General features: G+C 33.7%; 1 pseudogene; it reads left to right on the top strand.

The window, feature by feature from the left end:
- Positions 1-1,837: 1,837 nt before the first annotated feature.
- Positions 1,838-3,051, top strand: LOC113329430 (annotated as a pseudogene).
- The last annotated feature ends 17,868 nt before the right edge of the window (positions 3,052-20,919 follow it).

The following is a 20,919-nucleotide window of genomic DNA, read 5'->3' as shown; positions in this document are numbered from 1 at the left end:
TATGCTGCTAAAGGGTGGATTTTAATGTTTTTATATACACTTCAAGAGACCTACAAAGTTGATAGCATCAACTAATCCGGATTTTTGGTTTCGTACCAAATTTCTAAAAACAAAAAGGATTGTTAAACCAGATATAATCGAGTCAGGTGGCTGCCTGGATATAATTTGAATCCTACAAGGATTAGAAATTAGAACATATTCTCCGAATGCAATATGAGTCATTCGAAGACTACCACTCCAAATGCATTGTTCAGAGAGAAAAGAATATTATTGAATCAATCGTATTGTTTGAGTAAAAATAAAACCCTCAAATCCTTTTTAATACGATTAATTTCTCTTAATAACGCATCACGACTACACCAACCTGTAATTTTAAGAATTCAGGCTTGCACGTTTACGGTGTTAAATCTTGGATCAAAATGGGATGAGATGTTGTTATAGGGAAGAAGAAAGAAGAAGAATGGGTAACAAAATTGTACTGCTTCAGTACTTAACAATAATATTATCTCTAATTGTTACCACGGGGAAAAATCAAAAGTTACTGAATATCTCTTAAAAATGCAACAATTCCCCGTTAAATTGGCATTTGCAATTGACTTAACCAATAATAACGATATCTAATGAAGTCGATAGAGAAAACCAATTTCAATTGGCTTATATGATTCTTTTCAAGAAAATAAAGAGATCATAATTGTTAATACAAATCAATTATTTCCAGTCACATCTAACCAATATGTTGTTCCTTACATAAAATATAAATTATTATAGGTTTTGTGGACATAGTTACAATACGTACTGGTATAGTTTCTACCAATCCACCAAAATATTATTACAAGTAATGGTTTTATAATTTGGTATAAAGAGATTTTTATACCAAATTATAGTATTTTCCTAAATCGCATTTTTTTTCTTTAATAGGCTGAAGAATTATATATTAAAATTAAGATGACGATCAATCAGCTATCCTTATCAATTCTTAATAATTTTTAATTCAACTGGATCAAAACTCTTGAATGTTTTGTGGGTCTCGTATTTTGGGTTGCAAGTAACCATGACTAATTCAACTAACCACGTTATGACAAATTAAGTAAGCGCATATTTACGCAATTATCGGGTAATGATGGCATTACGTGAATCTTATTTCTGATATTGTCAAAGTATGACCCTTCGTGTTAACTAAGGGTACCACTTGAATTAATATCATATTATTAATTGGGTACAGGAATCTTTGCAACACAATCATCCTACTTCACTATACAACATGTTAGTTGCCTAATCGTTTTTCACGGATCTCCATCATTTGATCAAATCTTTGAATATGATCTCGCACCGACTGATCTGGAAAGTGAAATATATTAAGGCATAACAAAGTTTTTAATTAGTTTGTCACCATCTATTTGTGAACCCATAAATCCAAGTTCGCATATACACCATTAGAGATCTGGTAATCTAATCTTTTATCGTCCGTATTCAATATCGAGATAAACTTGTGATGGAGATGATGTAAGTTCGTGATTTTGTTTCCCTTGGGGGTATATGATTATCGGATCAGATGGGGTAGATAGATACGTTGTGTGGGTACTAAATAAAGGGGTACCATTAGTATTTCCAGAGGTATATAAAAGAACCCCCTTTCCATTTCACTTTTCAAAGGTTAGTTAAAATTCGATGGATAAAATCAATTCCCAGACGATACAACATCAGGGTATCTGTCATGTATGTCTGTTTGAACATTATTGTAGTTTCCAGATGTACCAATTAAGGAAGGGACTCTAACGTCCCCACCAAAAAACAAACAAACAAACAAGCTAAACATGACTTTCATGGTTCACGGGACGTTGCCATACAAAAATGACGTACCCTCTTCACGAGCAAATTAAACTTGAATAACTCCAAAGTCTCTAGCTAACCGTGTGTTTCATCTCTTTCTCTGTCACTCAAAACACCATTAAGGATAAACCATGAAAATCTCTCAGTCTTCTCCATTATATCTTTTGTGTCTAATCTCACTCATAACCAATACAAATTCTACTACACCATTACATCCAGCAGCCTCACAATTGTCAAATGCGCAAATTAAACACACAGGAAATTGTAACTTGCCACCGGCCTAAGCGGCCTGATAAAGAGGGAGTATATAACGTTTCTAAGGATTTGTGCTGGGGTTGTATATGTGAGGCTTTAGAATATCTGTTTGCTCATAATTGGATAAGGGCACAAAAGTTGGAGTGCCATTGATATGGGATTCACAACTTGAAAACTATGCAAGATCATGGGCAATTCAATGGAGAAGTGACTGTAGTTTACAACATTCATTCCCTGAGGGAAATTTCAAATTAGGTGAAAATATTTATTGGGGAAGTGGGACAAGTTGGGAGCCAACAGATGCCGTAATTGCGTGGGCTAGTGAGGAGAAGTTTTATTCATACGCTACTAATACATGTTTTGCATATTAGGATGATCACAAGAAATACCCAATACAGAATTTAATTCAATGTGTGAATCAATTTTGGACATCAAGTCTTGATTATGGTTATTGAGTTTCAATGCTTCCTCGTTGTCTGGTTCCCCTGTAGAGGAAGTGTTGTTTAGCAATGGTAAAAAATTCAAATCTTCATCAATGTTAGTGGAATCCAACGGAGAGAAAAAATTAGAGATTTGAAATTCTGTAGATATCGACATCATCCAACGGCGTTGGATTATTTCGATTGTCATTGATTTTTGTTGCCGAAACTAGAGATAGATCTTGGACAGGAGTTAAGCCTAGCTTAGGGACGATATTCATATCCTCAAAGGGACAATGAGATACCACCCTCTCCATCTTGTCCATATAGTGATCTTGCAAGTCATGGGCAGGAGTTAAGCCTTTCCTAGAGCCGAAACCCGAATCCTCTAAAGGATCCGGGTATCACACTCTCCCATCTGGACCATATAGCGACCTGCATCTCTTTTCTTTGGTCTAACAATCACCCATGGAATGTGAAGCAAAAAGAAAGCTCTACAAACCAATAAATCTCGGCCCCTAAAGGTAGGATCATAGATCCTTCCTTGGACAGCGGAGAAATTCAGTTTGCACACTCCAAAAGTGAATTGATCAAAAGATCAAAACGATTAGGAGGCATAAAAATTCAGAAGTATACTTTAATCACAGTGATGCATTACCCGTCCTTGCCATGCTCAACTTGATCCAGATTCGATATATTGAACCTTTTTTATTGATCAACTAGAAATATATAATTCACAATCATTTTCATTTTTTGTTAGGGACATGCATGTGGATGAGTAATGGACAGCACATCTATCTCTTAAGGGAAATGTACAGACGAAGATGTTGACTTCTCAAATGCTTCCTACAACTATATAAATACAGGAGGTATTCAGAGAGAACTATGTACAACAAACAAAATTTGCTAGACAAATTAATAAGCTTCTTTCAATACCTATAACTATAATCATGGTGAAGATGAATGTTGCAAGCTTTTTGCTTCTATTGGTTTTGGCTTTTTTAGTCTTTGTGAATTGTGTGAGTGCATGTATCGGTGTCGACCAAGAATGTGGCTGGGGTATCGTAGGGGATTGTTGTAATTATCCCGTCTATAAGTGCCAAGGTATTCCATTTTTCAGGACATGTCGAGTACCCATTTTGTAATTCTGACTTGGGGTTTCAGGGGTTATCAACTGAACTGATGCAATTTAGAATCCATATTACCCGCATTCAATGTCTCCGGCCGTTTGTGAGTGAAGATTTACAAACTTTTTTCTTTTTGTCTTTAATGTTTTTTTATATGTTATGTTATCTGGTTTTTGCTTCACTAATAAGGTCATTAATATGCTATATTGAAAGGCTCAGTACTGCTTAGATGGTCAAGTGAACCCATACATAGTAATACTTAATCGATCAATGCTCATGATCATTTTGTTTGTTGTTTTTGTGTGTTTTCTTCTGTAAGATGATTGGATCTCTCGGAGATTACAATTTTATAAATAAATATAAGTCCAATCTTGGTTTTTAATTTCTCCTCCAGATTTTGTACACAATTCTAGTCTTTTAACTCTTATATGAGTAACCACATATGAATTCAGATATGAATGTGTTCTCATTATTCATATCCAAAATTTTGCACAAAAAAAAAAACACAGAATTGGTTAAATAGACCAAAATCAATAATTTTTAGGTGAAAAGACATGTAAAATTTGATATTGTTTAAATTGACGAGAATGTAAAAATAGTCAGGATGTAAACAGTTTCATCTTACCCATTTAAAAATACTTTTTCTTATTTTGAATTTACATCAGGATGTATCCAGTTTCATCCTCGCTATTTTTTAAGTTTAAGCCAGGATTAGTCCAGTTTCATTCTTGCTATTTTCTTGTGTCAATTTCACCCATACTAATTTTTACTCGTCCATTAGAACCATGTTTTAAAAATATTTGGACAATTGATCCAATTTCCGAAGAAAAAAAATCTATTTTATATCTACAAAACAATGTAAATTTGTAGCCAATTCTCCATTTTCATTGGGCGTTCCTTTATGTACCCCTAAAAATACTAATGGTACTCCCATTTGATAGTTATGTTAGTTATAATTTGATTAACATGAAAATCGTTAAGAAATTTATAATTTTAATACCCATACCCTCTCTAAAACTGTAAAAGAAAAAAAATTGAAATCGATTTCAAAATGTGTACTCGGTTATAAACTAAAATAGAGACATATAAAGTAGAGAGAAAATGTATAAGGATTCTCATTAGGTGTGTGTATTATTACAATAGAAATGCTCTCTATTTATAGGGAAAAGAATATTAGCATTTACAATGACATTAAGGCATGCACCCATTTACTACCTATTACTACTAGTGGTGGTGGTTACAAAGTAAATAGGGAAGAGAGGAGGTGAAAGGGTGATGGTGTATGTGTGGTGTAAATCCACAAATATGTTATTCCATAACACTCCCCCTTGTATGACACCACACTACTAAGATTTTCTCGTTAAAACCTTGCTAGAAAAACCCAGTGGGAAAAACCTATGCGAAGGAAAAAGAGTACAAAAGTGATGTGGACTAGTATATGTTGCCTCGTTAAAACCTTAACAAGGAAAACCTTGTGGGACAAAAAACCTTGACAAAGGAAAAAGAGTACAACGCGATAAGTCCAATAAAATACCTATTGAAAGACGCTCCCCCTGATGGATACTTCGGAAAATCTTGGATTACAAATCTTTAAGACGACGCATTCCAATCTTGTGAACCAATTTCTTGAATGTTGAAGTTGGTAATGCTTTGGTGAAGAGGTCTGCTAGATTGTTACTTGAACGTACTTGTTTAATATCAATTTCACCATTCTTCTGTAGATCATGTGTGAAGAAAAAATTTGGAGAAATATTCTTCGTTCTATCACCTTAACCAAACGCATTCACGACTTGCTTCATGGATTGCTAATAACTCAGGATGATTTGTAGAAGTAGTTGATGTAGTTTCTTATGTGGTTCAGAAGGACATACATATTTCTAGGAGATGGCTATGCAGATTTGGTCTAATAGATTGACTTCGTTAATGGTGGGAATCCACAAAATAACCAAAACCGATACAACTTCCCCTTGGATGACCACCATGTTGAATTAAATTGTCTCACTAAAAACCTTGACATTAAAAACCCAACGGGAAAAAAAATATATGGACGAAGGAAAAGAGCACATTATCAACATTTTACAAAATAAAATTAACGTCTGATGTTGCCTCGTTAAAACCTTGTCAGGAAAAACCACATGGGACAAAACCTGAAACGAAGAAAAAGAGTACAACTTTTGGCGATTTATGGATGCTAACTCAACTATATGAGTATTATAGAAACCAAGTATCAAAATAATAACTCTAATCTATATCATAGAAGAGTTTCATGCAAGTATAATATTAAACTGCACATTTTAAAGGAAAATATAATATTTATGCTGCTAAAACGTGGACTTTTGTGTTTTTAAAGACTCATTAAGAGACCTATAAAGTTGATATCATCAACTAATTTTTCGGATTTTGCTCTTGTACCAAATTTCTAAAAACACATAAAGGATTGTGACATAACAGAATTAGGTGTCTGCCTGAATTCAAATATGTTCCCTCGCATTTCTTGTGTGAATGCAATATGAGTCCTTAAGGACTACCAAGCCAAATGCATCATATAAGGTGAACAAAGTATTATTCAACTAATCCTAAGGTTTGGGAAAGAAGGAAAAAAAATCAAATTCTCAATTCGTTTTTACAACGATCATACTTCTCACATAATGCATGAAGACTACACCAACCTGTAATTTTCAGAATTCAGGCTTGCACGTTTAATGTGTTAAGTCTTGGATCCAAAAATTGCGTTATTCAAGAGATTTTAATCCAACATAATTTGGGTTTTGTGCCTACCAATCACAATTGTCGATATTTATCTATAGATGGTTTCACAACCACCATTATTTCTTATTTAGTAGCTACTGTAAATAAATATTCGACAATCATTAATTTACAACGATCCCATACAATTCTCTAATGCATGCATATTTTGAAAACTTCAAAATTTACTGGTACCAACGCTCATGGGCATTATAATCTCCCCAGCTTAACGAGGAGATATTAATTTTGAGAATGTGAATTGTAATATGATAGACTCTATAAGAGCACTATTTGTAGCAAGTTCTAAAACATTACATGCTTGCTAAATGTGATTGGGTTTGCCTTTCAAATGGCGTAAGCTTATGGAAAAGCTAAATGAGATATTTTCACGCCTATTTGATGGAAGACTTTTTGAATTTTCTCATGATGGGAGAGAAATTGACATAACTTTTATAAAGTTAATTAACACCATCTTACTAGTGTGTAGTCTCCCCTGAATATGGCGGAAATATTTTCATTTCATACACGAAAAACATTTCGTAAAATATTATCCGATTAATTTGCGGACATATATTTTTTAATAATTCTGGATTTTAACAATACCAGGTTGGACATTTGACTTCATGAGTCATAAATTTTAGAATGTCCAAAAATTATAGTCCATTAGACGTACAAATTCAAAATCAACCGTGGATTTTATTGGTATAGGTAAACGCATATAAAATATGCAAATAAATCTCCAATAATTTCGTGACCTGGAGGTCCAATGAAATAATGATTTAGAAGGAAATTGTGGACATATTCTTTCTCAAAAGAAAATTATACCAAGATCAATATAGTCTCTAAAAAGACTAATAATATAAGTTGATTAGCCGGGTGCGTGCCCTTTGATCTTTTATGTCAAACCATATTTCATCTACAAGTGAAGTGGTTTCAGTATTGGAGATTATTACCACGAGAAAAATTTAAAAGTTGCTAAATATCCCTCAAGAATACAACAATTCCTCATTTTATTGGTATTTGAAATTGTTTATCTACCATATTAACGATATATCATTTTGGGATCAATAGGAAAAACCAATTTTGTTTGGCTTAAAAAAAATAAAGAAATCATCATCGTTATATTCTTTGAAAACATTATGTGGTCGAAAAAAAATCAATCCTTATTGGCAAATTTTTTTTTATAAAGTATGCCAATTAATTTCTCCATCTTATAAGGATGATGGAGAAAATTATCACCAATTGGTTTATACGATTTTTCAATCCCTCATATCGACAAAATAAAAGAAATATTGTCATTTTAGTTATCGCAAAGTCAAAATCCACTTTGTGGTTAGACGGATGGTTTCTTATAGGTGAATAGAAACCAAAATGTCACATGATCTTCCTCCAATGAGCGAAGATACCAAAAAAAATGGTCGTAGGTTTTTGAACCATGCACGTGATTAGTTACCAGATAGGTTTGCGATAATACCAATTTTTGGTGATTGCAGTTTATTAAAGGAGTAGAAACTGTGCACCATCTTTCGATGGATTTTTATTTTTTCTTTCTCTTTATAAAAAATAGAGAAGAAAAGAAACCATGTCTTTTTAGAATTAATCTATAGATTTAATTCAACTGCACCCAAAAACTAAAATTTGGTGCGGCGAAGATATGAAATCCATCGCAGGATAGAAGAAAAATCATTCTAATGAGAACATATTTTATGATCTCATAGACATGGGTTTTGTTATTGTCAATAAGACAAAACAATAATATGCCAAATAAGACTAACTAAATTGATTCAAAAATCAATTATGTAGTTACTATCCAAAAAAATAATTAAAAGATATAATAGAAATACCTTAACAAAATTGGTGTATAAAAAATGGGTTAGCAATGAAACCAACAATACCATTGACCGTGTCTGTTTACTTATGCATCAAAGATTTTTTAGTCCATCCAAGTAGAGTACATACAAAATGAAACCAAAAGTTAGCATAAGATTTAAATGATACCATGCAAGCAAATTAAGAGATTTAAAAACCAATTACTAATATAAATTATTAGAATGGAAATTTTCTTTTAACACCAATTCTCCTTTGATGATTTTCTTCTTAGAAGTTCCGAAACTCGGTGTAGAGCATGTTGATAACGTGTTATAAACTAAAATAGAGACATATAAAGTAGAGAGAAAATGTATAAGGATTCTCATTAGGTGTGTGTATTATTACAATAGAAATGCTCTCTATTTATAGGAAAAAGAATATGAGCATTTACAATGACATTAAGACATGCACCCATTTACTACCTATTACTACTAGTGGTGATGGTTACAAAGGAAAGAGGGAAGAGAGGAGGTGAGAGGGTGATGGTGTAAGTGTGGTGTAAATCCACAAATATGTTTTTCCATAACATACTCGAGATTTTTATACCAAACTATAGTATTTTCCTAAATCGCATTTTTTTCTTTAATAGGTTGAAGAATTATATATTAAAATTAAGATGACGATCAATCAGCTATCCTTATCAATTCTTAATAATTTTTAATTCAACTGGATCAAGCCGGGATATTGAACGTTTTGTGGGGCTCGTATTTTCGGTTGCAAGTAACCATGACTAATTCAACTAACCACGTTATGACAAATTAAGTAAGCGCATATTTACGCAATTATCGGGTAATAATGGCATTACGTGAATTTTATTTCTGATATTGTCAAAGTATGACCCTTCGTGTTAACTAAGGGTACCATTTGAAGTAATATCATATTATTAATGGGGTACAGGAATCTTTGAAATCAACACAATCATCCTACTTCACTATACAACATGTTAGTTGCCTAATCGTTTTTCACGGATCTCCATCATTTGATCAAATCTTTCAATATGATCTCGCACCGACTGATCTGGGAAAGTGAAATATATTAAGGCATAACAAAATTTTTAATTAGTTTATCACCATCTGTTTGTGAACCCATAAATCCATATGCATGTATAACCAAGTTCGCATATCCTCAAAGGGACAATGAGATACCACCCTCCCCATCTTGTCCATATAGTGATCTTGCAAGTGATGGGCAGGAGTTAAGCCTTTCCTAGAGCCGAAACCCGAATCCTCTAAAGGATCCGAAGATAACACTCTCCCATCTGGACCATATTGCGACCTGCTTCTCTTTTCTTTGGTCTAACAATCACCCATGGAATGTGAAGCAAAAAGAAAGCTCTACAAACTAATAAATATCGGCCCCTAAAGGTAGGATCATAGATCCTTCCTTGGACAGCGGAGAAATTCAGTTTGCACACTCCAAAATTGAATTGATCAAAAGATCAAAACGATTAGGAGGCATAAAATTTCAGAAGTATAATCACAGTGATGCATTACCCGTCCTTGCCATGCTCAACTTGATCCAGATTCGATATGTTGAACTTTTTTTATTGATCAACTAGAAATATATAATTCACAATCATTTTCATTTTTTGTTAGGGACATGCATGTGGATGAGTAATGGACAGCACAATTTTATAACGGCCGGGGCATTTTGAAAGGCTCAGTACTGCTTAGATGGTCAAGTGAACCCATACATGGTAATACTTAATCGATCAATGCTCATGATCATTTTGTTTGTTGTTTTTGTGTGTTTTCTTCTGTAAGATGATTGGATCTCTCGGAGATTACAATTTTATAAATAAATATAAGTCCAATCTTGGCTTTTACTTTCTCCTCCAGATTTTGTACACAATTCTAGCCTTTTAACTCTTATATGAGTAACCACATATGAATTCAGATATGAATGTGTTCTCATTGTTCATATCCAAAATTTTGCACAAAAAACAACAACACAGAATTGGTTAAATAGACCAAAATCAATAATTTTTGGGTGAAAAAACATGTAAAATTTGATATTGTTTAAATTGACGAGAATGTAAAAATAGCCAGCATGTAAATAGTTTCATCTTACCCATTTAAAAATACTTTTTCTTATTTTTAATTTACATCAGGATGTATCCGATTTCATCCTCGCTATTTTTTAAGTTTAAGCCAGGATTAGTCCAGTTCCATTCTTGCTATTTTTTTGGTGTCAATTTCACCCATACTAATTTTTACTCGTCCATTAGAACCATATTTTAAAAATATTTGGACAATTGATCCAATTTCCGAAGAAAAAAAAAGTCTATTTTATATCTACAAAACAATGTAAATTTGCAGCCAATTCTCCATTTTCATTGGGCGTTCCTTTATGTACCCCTAAAAATACTAATGGTACCCCCATTCGATAGTTATGCTAGTTATAATTTGATTAACATGAAAATCGTTAAGAAATTTATAATTTTAATACCCATACCCTCTCTAAAACTATAAAAGAAAAAAAATTGAAATCGATTTCAAAATGTGTACTCTGTTATAAACTAAAATAGACATTTAAAGTAGAGAGAAAATGTATAAGGATTCTCATTAGGTGTGTGTATTATTACAATAGAAATGCTCTCTATTTATAGGGAAAAGAATATTAGCATTTACAATGACATTAACGCATGCACCCATTTACTACCTATTACTACTAGTGGTGGTGGTTACAAAGTAAAGAGGGAAGAGAGGAGGTGAAAGGGTGATGGTGTGAGTGTGGTGTAAATCCACAAATATGTTATTCAATAACACTCCCCCTTGATGACACCATACTACTAAGATTTTCTCGTTAAAACCTTGCTAGAAAAACCCAGTGGGAAAAACCTATGCGAAGGAAAAAGAGTACAAAAGTGATGTGGACTAGTATATGTTGCCTCGTTAAAACCTTAACAAGGAAAACCTTGTGGGACAAAAAACCTTGACGAAGGAAAAAGAGTACAACGCGATAAGTCCAATAAAATACCTATTGAAAGACGCTCCCCCTGATGGATACTTTGGAAAATCTTGGCTTACAAATCTTTAAGACGACGCATTCCAATCTTGTGAACCAATTTCTTGAATGTTGAAGTTGGTAATGCTTTGGTGAAGAGGTCTGCTAGATTGTTACTTGAACGTACTTGTTTAATATCAATTTCACCATTCTTTTGTAGATCATGTGTGAAGAAAAATTTTGGAGAAATATTCTTCGTTCTATCACCTTAACCAAACGCATTCACGACTTTCTTCAGGGATTGCTAATAACACAGGATGATTTGTAGAAGTAGTTGATGTAGTTTCTTATGTGGTTCAGAAGGACATCCATATTTCTAGGAGATGGCTATGCAGATTTGGTCTAACAGATTGACTTCGTTAATGGTGGGAATCCACAAAATAACCAAAACCGATACAACTTCCCCTTGGATGACCACCATGTTGAATTAAATTGTCTCACTAAAAACCTTGACATCAAAACCCAACGGGAGAAAAAATATATGGACGAAGGAAAAGAGGACAATATCAACATTTTACATAAAAAATTTAATGTTTGATGTTGCCTCGTTAAAACCTTGTCAGGAAAAACCACATGGGACAAAACCTGAAATGAAGGAAAAGAGTACAAATTTTGGCGATTTATGGATGCTAACTCAACTATATGAGTATTATAGAAACCAAGCATCAAAATAATAACTCTAATCTATATCATAGAAGAGTTTCATGCAAGTATAATATTAAAATGCAGATTTTAAAGGAAAAATATAATATTTATGCTGCTAAAAAGTGGACTTTTGTGTTTTTAAAGACTCATTAAGATACCTATAAAATTGATATCATCAACTAATTTTCCGGATTTTGGTCTTGTACCAAATTTCTAAAAACACATAAAGGATTGTGACATAACAAAGTTAGGTGTCTGCCTGAATTCAAATATGTTCCCTCACATTTCTTGTGTGAATGCAATATGAGTCCTTAAGGACTACCACGCAAAATGCATCATATAAGGTAAACAAAGTATTATTCAACTAATCCTAAGGTTTGAGAGAGAAGGAAAAAAAATCAAATTCTCAATTCGTTTTTACAACGATCATACTTCTCACATAAAGCATGAAGACTACACCAACCTGTAATTTTCAGAATTCAATCTTGCACGTTTAATGTGTTAAGTCTTGGATCCAAAAATTGCATTATTCAAGAGATTTTAATCCAACATAATTTGGGTTTTGTGCCTACCAATCACAATTGTCGATATTTATCTATAGATGGGTTCACAACCACCATTATTTCTTATTTAGTAGCTACTATAAATAAATATTCGACAATCATTAATTTACAACGATCCCATACAATTCTCTAATGCATGCATATTTTGAAAACTTCAAAATTTACTGGTACCAGCACTCATGGGCATTATAATCTCCCCAGCTTAACGAGGAGATATTAATTTTGAGAATGTGAATTGTAATATGATAGACTCTATAAGAGCACTATTTGTAGCAAGTTCTAAAACATTACATGCTTGCTAAATGTGATTGGGTGTGCCTTTCAAACGGCGTAAGCTTATGGAAAAGCTAAATGAGATATTTTCACGCCTGTTTGATGGAAGACTTTTTGAATTTTCTCATGATGGGAGAGAAATTGACATAACTTTTATAAAGTTAATTAACACCATCTTACTAGTGTGTAGTCTCCCCTGAATATATGGCGGAAATATTTTCATCTCATACACGAAAAACATTTCGTAAAATATTATCCGATTAATTTGCGGACATACATTTTTTAATAATTCTGGATTTTAACGATACCAGGTTGGACATTAGATTTTGACTTCAGGAGTCATAAATTTTAGAATGTCCAAAAATTATAGTCCATTAGACGTACAAATTCAAAATCAACCGTGGATTTTATTGGTATAGATAAACGCATATAAAATATGCAAATAAATCTCCAATAATTTCGTGACCTTGAGGTCCAATGAAATAATAATTTAGAAGGAAATTGTGGACACATTCTTTCTCAAAAGAAAATTATACCAAGATCAATATAGTCTCTAAAAAGACTAATAATATAAGTTGATTAGCCGGGTGCGCGCCCTTTGATCTTTTATGTCAAACCATATTTCATCTACAAGTGAAGTGGTTCAGTATTGGAGATTATTACCACGAGAAAAATTTAAAAGTTGCTAAATATCCCTCAAGAATAAAAAAATTCCTCATTTTATTGGTATTTGAAATTGCTTATCTACCATATTAACGATATATCATTTTGGGACCAATAGGAAAAACCAATTTTGTTTGGCTTAAAAAAAATAAAGAAATCATCATCGTTATATTCTTTGAAAACATTATGTGGTCGAAAAAAAATCAATCCTTATTGGAAATTTTTTTTTTTATAAAGTATGCCAATTAATTTCTCCATATTATAAGGATGATGGAGAAAATTGTCACCAATTGGTTTATACGATTTTTCAATCCCTCGTATCGACAAAATAAAAGAAATATTGTCATTTTAGTTATCGCAAAGTCAAAATCCACTTTGTGGTTAGACGGATGGTTTCTTATAGGTGAATAGATACCAAAATGTCACATGATCTTCCTCCAATGAGCGAAGATACCAAAAAAAATGGTCGTAGGTTTTTGAACCATGCACGTGATTAGTTACCAGATAGGTTTGCGATAATACCAATTTTTGGTGATTGCAGTTTATTAAAGGAGTAGAAACTGTGCACCATCTTTCGATGGATTTTTATTTTTTCTTTCTCTTTATAAAAAATAGAGAAGAAAAGAAACCATGTCTCTTTAGAATTAATCTATAGATTTAATTCAACTGCACCCAAAAACTAAAATTTGGTGCGGCGAAGATATGAAATCCATCGCAGAAAAGAAGAAAAATCATTCTAATGAGAACATATTTTATGATCTCATAGACATGGGTTTTGTTATTGTCAATAAGACAAAACAATAATATGCCAAATAAGGCTAACTAAATTGATTCAATAATCAATTATGTAGTTACCATCCAAAAAAATAATTAAAGGATATAATAGAAATACCTTAACACAATTGGTGTATAAAAAAATGGGTTAACAATGAAACCAACAATTCCATTGACCGTGTCTGTTTACTTATGCATCAAAGATTTTTTAGTCCATCCAAGTAGAGTACATACAAAATGAAACCAAAAGTTAGCATAAGATTTAAATTATACCATGCAAGCAAATTTAGAGATTTATAAACCAATTACTAATATAAATTATTAGAATGAAAATTTTCTTTTAACACCAATTCTCCTTTGAAGATTTTCTTCTTAGAAGTTCCGAAACTCGGTGTAGAGCATGCTGATAACGTGTTATAAACTAAAATAGAGACATATAAAGTAGAGAGAAAATGTATAAGGATTCTCATTAGGTGTGTGTATTATTACAATAGAAATGCTCTCTATTTATAGGAAAAAGAATATGAGCTTTTACAATGATATTAAGGCATGCACCCATTTACTACCTATTACTACTAGTGGTGATGGTTACAAAGTAAAGAGGGAAGAGAGGAGGTGAGAGGGTGATGGTGTAAGTGTGGTGTAAATCCACAAATATGTTATTCCATAACATACTCGAGATTTTTATACCAAACTATAGTATTTTCCTAAATCGCATTTTTTTCTTTAATAGGTTGAAGAATTATATATTAAAATTAAGATGACGATCAATCAGCTATCCTTATCAATTCTTAATAATTTTTAATTCAACTGGATCAAGCCGGGATATTGAACGTTTTGTGGGGCTCGTATTTTCGGTTGCAAGTAACCATGACTAATTCAACTAACCACGTTATGACAAATTAAGTAAGCGCATATTTACGCAATTATCGGGTAATAATGGCATTACGTGAATTTTATTAAGGAAGGGACTCTAATGTCCCCACCAAAAAAAACAAACAAACAAGCTAAACATGACTTTCATGGTTCGCGGGACGTTGCCATACAAAAATGACGTACCCTCTTCACGAGCAAATTAAACTTGAATAACTCCGAAGTCTCTAGCTAACCGTGTGTTTCATCTCTTTCTCTGTCACTCAAAACACCATTAAGGATAAACCATGAAAATCTCTCAGTCTTCTCCATTATATCTTTTGTGTCTAATCTCACTCATAACCAATACAAATGTTGGGTGCAATAATCAAAAACAAAGAAAAATCAAATAATCAAAAGTTATTGATACTTAGCTCCTTTATAATGGAAGTGATTGCTTTGACGAAACGAATAAGCTCCCCATATCTCCGCAACAGCAACAAGGCAAAACTTTGGAAAACAGAGTGAGTCACGTGTTCAACACGCTGTCCTTAAGACATTAGCGCCCGGCTACACTCAATAGTGATGCTATAGCCCTCACAGGACGGATATCTCCAGGATAAAACACCCTAATACACCTACCACTAGCATATGTAGCAGATGCTCAACTTGAGCTTGGCAACCCCGAAAAACCGTTAAGGAAAATCGCGAACGCTTAAGAAACGCTATATAATATTTTCCCTTAGGGGTCCCTCTAGAATATAGAGCAACCCCTTTCCCATTGATTTTACAAAAGTAGTGAATTTCTTTATATAATGGAATAAAACAATTTAAGAAGAGGAATTCCCCGATGTGGGACTAAAAAGCTTATATAATCTCTTAAAACAGCTAAAAAGTGGAAACTCCACAATGTGGGACTAATAAATTTTTCATTCACAAAGAAAACAATAAATTAATTTTATTTAGTTAAAAACCTTAAAATAATAAATAATAAATATTGTTCCAACAATCCCCCACATGAATGAAAACCTCAATAAAACATGAAAAACACAGATAAATCTTGGTAAGTCAACACCCAATCTCCACGATCCGGCCTGATCGAACAGACATATGGACCGTCTGTGTGTTGAAATCATACTAGTGATTTCAATGTACTCTCCTTCACAAAAAAATGTGTTGGCCCCAGGGTCATACTATGGATTGCATAAGTCATAATAGTATAGAGAGCTTTCATCTTTAGTTTCTCACAAGTGAGACTAAAGGTTTCTTTCACCAAGGTGAAAAATCATGAACTAGTGAACCCTTAGTGACCCTTTGGTCCTAAGTTCCAATAATACCAAAACCATAAAAACGAAAACCACATAAAAAGCGCAGGAAATACCATTTTAGGCAGAGGTGTCCATGAGGTCTTGAACATTTGCTTAGTGAGATATTACCGGAATTACTTGATAGAGACAGTGAACTATGTCTTGGACTGCTATCATTTGATGTAATTCGCGATAACAACCACGCAATGATATCTCCAAGGTTGTTGCCAATCTCGTGCCGTTGTGTCCGTTTTGGCCCTGGACGTATCCTGTTTCTCAGAATGCTCTAGAGAATCAGCTCATATTCTCACAGGAAGCGACCCACTTCCTCATTCAGATAGGTGAGTTTCCATAAAGAGTGTTACTGCTACACCCCACTTCAATCTTAAATTGAAACTATAGAACTCATTAAGACTTATTAAAAAGTCATCCTCCACATGCAGTCACACTATCACGTCTACACCATAGGGAAGGGACAGAGAATGAAAATCTCTGATAGTGTTTACCTTTACCCACCACAAATTAGTTGTCTCATTCGAAACCTTGATCATGGGATCTCCAGTCAGCAAGGTTGAGTATCCTTCATGGCAAGTTTAATATATGAGCTTAAGCCCCAACCCCCTCGATGCATTTTTAACTATCTCTTTGTACAAACCTTTCGTCAAAGATTGCGCGATATTCTCCTTGGACTTTATCCAATCAATGGAAATAACGCCCGATTGAGATTAGTTATTTCTTAGCTTTAACTATTATAGCTTGGCTAACACAATGTATAGATATAGCTGGCACAGGCCTATGCCAAAGAGGAATGTCTTCTAAAAAGCATCTTAGGCACTCGGCCCCCTCTCATGCTTTATCTAACGCAATACTCTCAGATTCCATAATGAATTGAGCGATATGTTTGTTTGGAAATCTTCCAACAACAAACCCACATGTTAGAGTGAAACCATATCCACTCGTAGACTTAGACTCCTCTGAGTCAACTATCCAGTTTGCATCATAAAGTCCCAAGGACAACAAGATACCTTTCATAAATCAAAAGAGTATTTTAGGTACCATAATACTCTACTCAGTGCATCTGAATTCTCTTGCTCTGGACTACAATTATATCCACTTAACTTACTCACAATATAGGCAATGTCTGGACTCTTACAGTTCATTAAATTCATCAGACATCCTATAACTTTTGAGTATTCAAGTTAAGATACTCCACTACCCTTATTTTTCTTGAGACTACAAGAATAATCGTACGAAGTACAAGCAGGTTTACAATCAGACTGATTGTATCTCTTAAGCACAACTCAACATAATGAGAACGACTAAGACTTATAAATGTTTGATTATCTTCTAATCCTCATCCCTAAGATTACATCAAAAGGGCCCAAGTCTTTCAAGTCAATGTTCTCATTCAGTGCATGTTTTTAGTGGAATTGATCACATCTATGTTTGTATCAAGCATATCATCAACATACAAGCATACAATTACACAGACATCCTTAACAAGTTACTTGTACATACTTGTCAGATTCATTAATTTAAATCCACTATCCATTATCACATGATTAAATTTTCCATGTCACTGTTTACGTGCTTATTTGAAAACCATACAAAGATTTTTCAAATTACAAACTTTGTATTCACAACCTTTCACTACAAAGTCTTCAGGTTGATCTATGTAAATTTCTTTACCTAATTCACGGTTTTAGAAAAAGCTGTCTTAACATCCATCTGATGTATCTCTACGTTCTTTATGGCAGCAATAACAATTAGTATCTCAACGGAAGTAATTTCCGTCACAATTGAATTAGAATCAAGGAAATCTACACCTTCTTTTAGTTTATAGCCTTTAGCTACCAACTTAGCTTAATATTTTTCCACAGTTTCATCTACCTATCGTTTCCTCTTAAAGACTCATTTACATCCCATGGTCTTACAACCTGGAGGTAAACTAGCAAGCTCCCAAGTCTGGTTCCAACGGACTGAGTCCATTTCACTAAATGAAGCTTCTTACCAGAATGGGGTTTCAGTAGATATCAAGGCTTCTTTACAAGTCTGGCTGGCTCAGACTAAGCTAGGCATGTTATGAAGTCGGTTTCATAAGAAGTCTCAAGTCTAATTATTTTACTTCTCTTAGGCTCAACATCAACTTCATCTTCCTTTAAAATAAGTTCTGACTATTTGAAATAAATCTAGGGGATCAACAACACATCTCTAATGAGGTACAGGTTTAGAATAAACATGTTCAAAGAACTCAGCATCCCTAGATTCCGTAATAATATTCACACCAATGTCAGAAAAAATCAGAACACACAACCAAAAATCTATTTGTAGAAGTATACTCAATATACCCTATACGAAAACACAATCAACATTTTTGGTTTCAATCTAGTTCTTTTAGGAAGAGGAATTACAATCTTAGTCAAACGCCCCCACACTTTGACACATTCATAAGAAGGTCATCTACCGTTCCATAAACCATATGGAGTTTCATCTGATTCTTAAAAGGGTACTTTATTCAGGATATACTAGTTAAGAGGACTGCCTCCCCCCACAAGGCCGCAGGTAATCCTGAACTAATCAACATGGAAATTATCATCTCCTTAAGGATACGGTTGTTATGTTCAAGGCTTCTAATTGGTTTCCAACTTCAAGTTTATACATCTTAAGGCTTCTAAGGCGTCATCCTTATCCTAAGCAAGTATACAAGATAGTACCTCGTACAATCATCTACGGAAGTTATAACCATCTTTTACCACAGTGGTTTTGGGTTGAACTCATGTCAACTAGGCCTAACTGAATTAATTCTAAAGGCTTAGAATTACTCTGAACATTTGTGCTAAAAGATTTTATAGCATATTTTGATTCTTCACAGATTTCACTTTTGTGTTCAAAATCCAAACTAAATTTGGGTACGAAGCCTATGCTAGCCAGTTAAGCATTGACTTATAAGTTTACGGTTCCAAGTCTACCACGTAAAACAATCAATCACACAAAGATATCACAAGAATCAACTACGTTCACATCATCAGTTTTTCCGTTAAGCTTATATAGACCCAAAGTCCTATAACTCTTGCTTAAAAAATCACTGCCTAGTTACAACAAGTTTTCCAGATTCAATTAAGATCTTAAATATTTTTCCATCTACAACAGAACAAGATACAAGATTTTCGCATATGCTCGGAACATGAAAACTTCATTCAATGTGAGAATATTACAGATATGAGCTTCTGCTCGACCTTTTCCTTTTATGCAACCTCTATTGCATATGAGTTACTCAATAAGAGTTTCTCGACATCCCCTATCCTATGATAGGAGGTGAACAGGTCTCTGTTTCAACAAACATTCTTGGTGGCTCCAGAGTCCACCTACTGGTCTCTCACATTGGTTATTAAAATAACTTCCGACATCATGCCACCAAACTCGTTCTAGTTTGTTTCAACTAATTAGCATTAACTTTCTACTTATTAAGGTTTTTATGTTGTCTACAATTTACTCCCGTGGCCAGGAATTTTACAAACATAACAATCACCCTTAATTAAAGTAATGCCGGATTCAGTTTTACGAAACATACCTTTCTTCTGAAGACTACGCTTAGATTGTTTGATGTTCTCGCCTTTGTCAGCTTTGGAAGACTTGTGTTCATCCACAGGCTCCTGGTATCCATGTCCTTTTCAATTTCATGTCATAAATCGTTTATACTTGACCACGGACACGTAATTTCCCAATCACCTAAACACCACATCTCACAAACCTTAGTTCCGAATCGGAAATAAAATATGAGTTTTGAAGATAACATCTAGATTACAAACTTCGTTTGAATCACCATATCAAAAAACTCATGGTTACCCCATAAAAACTACTTTAGTTAACAACAAATTTCTGCCGTCAGAATTTTTCAGGAACGTTTCTCTGTTTTGTAAAATATCAAAAAAATACTTTTACAACTCCAAAAATTCGAAATTTTACGGGTAACTATCAGGATGTCTACTACGTTGGTCAAAAGGGTTCATCGAAATTCCTTCTATTAAGAAAATTAAACTCTACAGCTGACCAAAAATTCGTTTTGTTTTTCACTCCACAATTAACATCCATGATTCACAAACCAACCAACCGTTTTCGATTATTACAAATATTAATGTCTTAAGATTGTTGGGTGCAATAATAAAAACAAAGAAAAATCAAATAAGCAAAAGTTATTGATACTTAGCTCCTTTATAATGGAAGTGATCTTTGACGAAACGAACAAGACCCCATATCTCCGCAACAGCAACAAGGCAAAACTTTGGAAAAACAGAGTGAGTCACGTGTTCAACACGTTGTCCTTAAGACATTAGCGCCCGGCTACACTCAAGAGTGATGCTATAGCCCTCACAGGACGGATATCTCCAGGATAAAACACCCTAATACACCTACTACTAGCATATGTAGTAGATGCTCAACTTGATCTTGGCAACCCCGAAAAACCGTTAAGGAAAATCGCGAACGGTTAAGAAACGCTATATAATATTTTCCCTTAGGGGTCCCTCTAGAATATAGAGCAACCCCTTTCCCATTGATTTTACAAAAGTAGTGAATTTCTTTATATAATGGA

The sequence above is a fragment of the Papaver somniferum genome, unplaced genomic scaffold, assembly GCF_003573695.1.
Source record: "Papaver somniferum cultivar HN1 unplaced genomic scaffold, ASM357369v1 unplaced-scaffold_117, whole genome shotgun sequence".
NCBI classification, from domain to species: domain Eukaryota; kingdom Viridiplantae; phylum Streptophyta; class Magnoliopsida; order Ranunculales; family Papaveraceae; genus Papaver; species Papaver somniferum.
The sequence above is the reverse complement of the archived record's forward strand: the minus strand, read 5'-3'. Positions and strand labels throughout refer to the sequence as shown.